Here is a 4,470-nt window from a genome sequence, read left to right as displayed (position 1 = left end):
CTGAATTTCAATAGAATTATGAGTGAAAATGACAGTACATGGTAAGGATGAAGTTAAGGAACTCACAGAAATAAGATTGAAAGAAAAAGGTAGGCACATATAGGACAAAGTAAAGAGTGATTGAGGAAGTTAGGTGCACAGTTCCAATATGTGTAACAGGAGCTGTGGCACCATTAGGTAAGGTTATAGAGGCATTTTGAATAGGAGAAGGGGAATTAAACATGGATAGGTCACAACAAACATGATGTGTGGCTCCAGTGTTTAATAGCCAAACTGATGGAGATTTAGAAATGGAATTGATGAAGGATCTGGTGAAAAGAGTAGTACCTGTGAAAGGAACATTATGAGCAGATGAAAGCATATTTGGTGCGGCAGAGGTGGAGGGGGTTGGAGTGGATGGAGTGATGGTGGCAGCAGCAGCAAGTTGAGACTGAAGCAAGTTTATGAGCTGCTGACATTGCTTCTGAGAAGTCATGCTCATTGATGGAGAGAAGGCAGATTTATCACATGAATCTTCAATGCAATCCTCCACAAAATTAACATACTTGATCTCCTTGCCACCAGCACCAAATTTACTTTTTCCTTTACCAAAACCTGGAGGAAAACCATGGAGAACTAAGCATTTATCCACTGTGTGGTTATTCTTACCACAATGTGAACAGATTCTCCCCTTATTGTATGATTGAGATGTTGCAGCATTGGCTAAATAAGGTTGCTCACTCATAGAAGGAGATATAACTAAAGAATAGCCATCAATAGTTCGTTGCATTTCCTCATTCAAAATAAGTGAGAAAACTTTTGATAGAGGAGGAATTGAAACCATAGAGAGGATACTAGATCGGATCTGAGAGAAAATAGGATTTAATCCTATCAGAAACTGCATTATGCACTCTTGTTCATGATACTCCTGCCATTTTAAGGCATTATTGCATCTGCAGGTTGCACAAATGCACCAAGCAACCGGTTGAGAGTGCTTGTATTCATCCCAAATGATTCGAAGATTGGTGAAGTAGGCATTGACATCATCTTTTCCTTGATTCAGAGACATGATGCGTTGTTTCAATTGAAAGGCTCGAGCAGAGTCAAGCTGAGAGAAGCGAATGCGTAAATCTGACCAGATCTCATGAGCATCATCAAGGTACATTATGCTGGAGCAGATCTGAGGAGAAATTGAGTTTCTGAGCCATGATACAACCATGCTATTGCACCGCAACCAGGCTGGAAATAGCAGATCATCATCATATGGCCGACGAAGAGCTCCATTGACAAAGGTGATCTTATTCTTCGCCAAACGTGCAGTGTTAACCGATCGACTCCAGTGAGCACGTGAGGAACTAGCTGCAAGCTCGGATTGTCGCTGGGATGAAAATAGTAGGGACTGGAATTGTCCTTCATAGGAGAATATTGAATCACATTTGCGTTGTTATTCGAACTATTACCACGCGCCATGATGAGAAGAAGAAATGAAGAAGAGATAGTGATTGAACAGCGGAAGAAATTCAAATCACATCTGATACCATGTAGAAAATATTGAACTAGGATTCATATGATCCAAAGAGGAATGAAATCAACTTCATAGAATGATTCATTGAGAATTACAAGAGAGAAAACTACACTATTTATACAAGAGAATGAGCTAAGTAAGTAAATATCTTCTAACTAACTCTATAACTAACTCATCTTCTAACTAACTTCCTAACTAACTCATCCAAAATATCTAATGCTGACACGGCAGTGACGTGGCATGCATGAGGAGGAAGTGAAGAAGCTCCATGATGTCGACTGAAACACAGCATGCATGGGAAGAAGTCGACGTCAGTTTCATCATCTTTCACATTTAGTGTGATCTAGATGCGTATCTTGTAGTTCATTAGTTTCCTAGTTAGCTATCGCTTTTTCTCATTATGTTCTGTTTTTGCTTGATTTTTTAAAACATGTATCTCTGGATGTGGAGTGGACCGGGGAAAGCATATGGAATTGAAAGAGGCACGGCACGGAAGGCCGGTGGAGTGGAATGACTATGATGCAGCATATCCTTGCATTTACAATCAGGTCCGGGATGAAGCCAGAAACAAATATTCCATCTCCGTCCACAAAAAATAGACAAAGTTGTAAACGACACGAGTTTTAATTCGCAATTGATAAAGTAAGATAGAAAGAGAAAATTTGTGGTGGAAGTAGTGTTAGTGGATTGTAAGATCCACATTTAGAATGATGTGTAGGGTTTGTATTGATTCAAAATAATTTTCCATTTTTAAAATTAGTCTAATTTTAGTGGATGACCCAAAATGGCAAAACTATTCTATTTTTTGTGGAAGAAGAGAGTATTTAAAAGAGCATCAGCGTAAGAAATTGGAGAAAATTGATAAGCAACATAAGAAATTACTTGCAAGAGATGTGATCAATTGTTAACTCATCCCTTTATTGCTAACTACAACTAATTTAAGACCATAGAATTTTAGAGATCTAATGGTCTATAAATTGTCATGTGTGATTTCATTTTTTATTTTTTAAATATCAATATAATGTATTAAATATATTAACATGAAGACATGATGTTAACACAATTTCATATTGACATTATACGAGCATTGTATTGACATATTATGTAAGATGTATTGATATAAAGCTATTTTACGAAATTTATAAATTTTTACAAAAAATTTATTAATTTTTACATTGAAACATATGCATGTAGGATCTCGTTGAAATCTTTATAAAATTATCTTTAATTTGATATATGTTGTGCGGAAAAATAATTTAAATCGAGATAATTATATGCATTTAAAGTTTGAGATATTTTTCAAAAGTTAGTTATAACTAATTTATTGTTAATTGATATTAATACTCTAATTAATATTTTTTATGCATGATATTGATACTCATAGCTAAATGATATTGACCCTTAATTTGAAGATCTAATACCTATCGTTTAATTATAATTAACAATTTAAGAGTGTGTTAGCAATATAACACACTCCTTACTTGCAAAATATTTAAAATTGATCATCTTCTGCTTTTTAATCAAAATACTTGATCTCAAGTAGGAGAACTATGTTTTACACAGTGCCTAACAATTAGCACTGAAATTATTCACTTTTTTTAATTTTATGGCAATAAGTTTCTTATCAGTTGTTTAGAGTAAAAAAACTAGTGTGAAATGAAGAGAAAAACTGAAAAAATAGAAAACCAATAGACATTCGACGAAAATATAAAACAAAATGAGTATATTTCTTAAATTCTAAAGTAAAAAATACAACTACTGATATATTAAAACAGTGAAGTACAGACAAAATTAGAAAGAATGCAATAAAATAATCACCTCAATTCTTGAATTAAACAACGTTGTTGTGGAAATGGAATTTGAATAGTCATTTTCAAATAAACATATTTAAGCCTATTCATTACTCCCTCTGTCCCAGATAATTTATCTCATTTTTCCATTTCAATCCGTCCCACATAATTTATCTCATTTCACTTTTTTACCATTTTTTGTAGTGGATCTCATATTCCACCAACTCATTCATACTCACATTTTATTATAAAACTAATATATAAAAGTACGTATGACCCACATTCCACTAACTTTTTCAACTCACTTTTCATTACATTTCTTAAAACCCGTGTCCGATCAAAGTGAGACGAATTATCCGGAACGGAGAGGGAGTAGATGATAATGCAACGTGAAATTCTAATTAAGCAGAGCAAAAAACAAATACTCTTGTACTCTACTTGAAAGGGCATGGGATGGAATAAGAGCATCCGTAATGGCGCCCGTCGACGCGGAATTCCCACGGACGTCCCGGAATTCTGTGGCGGACGTTCGCCATTGTGTATGCCCGCCACGGATACGGAATTCACCCGAGGACGTCGCAGGTCCGCGGCGTTAAGCGAAATTCCGCGGGGACGTCCGCCATTGCGTCGACTCCCGCGGAATTCCACTTTATTTCATTTTTTTTTGTCGAAATTTTTTCCCTATTTTTTTCCCTCTTTTCGTCGAAATTTTAATGGAATTTTTATTCCGCTTAATGGAATATTTTCCCTATTTTCGTCGAAATTTTAATTACGTAAATTCCGAAAATTGTTTGATTTGTGAATTAGTGAATTTTTTTTATTATGGGAATTCCGTCGGGAATTCCGCCACTGTGCAGTGGGAATTCCGTATGACGTGGCAGTGCAGTAGGAAGTCCTTATGACATGGCAGGATGTGTTTTTGAGAATTTCGCAGGGAATTCTGTCGTGACATCCGCACCAATGCAGATGCCCTAATGTGAGACATTGATGGCCAAGTGTTATGCAGCATGCAAATGCATTCGAAAAGAAAAACATAAACATGCAATTCACCACGTCACAAAAAATGAACTAGCAATGTGTCTCCAACTGCAAACATGCAAAATCCAGACGCCCTTATAAAAATCCAACCCACATTCCTCCCAAAACTCATCTCTCTCTAGTCTCTCCCAACCAACA

Source organism: Salvia splendens, chromosome 13, assembly GCF_004379255.2.
Source record: "Salvia splendens isolate huo1 chromosome 13, SspV2, whole genome shotgun sequence".
Lineage (NCBI taxonomy): Eukaryota > Viridiplantae > Streptophyta > Magnoliopsida > Lamiales > Lamiaceae > Salvia > Salvia splendens.
This window is presented reverse-complemented; position numbering follows the sequence as displayed.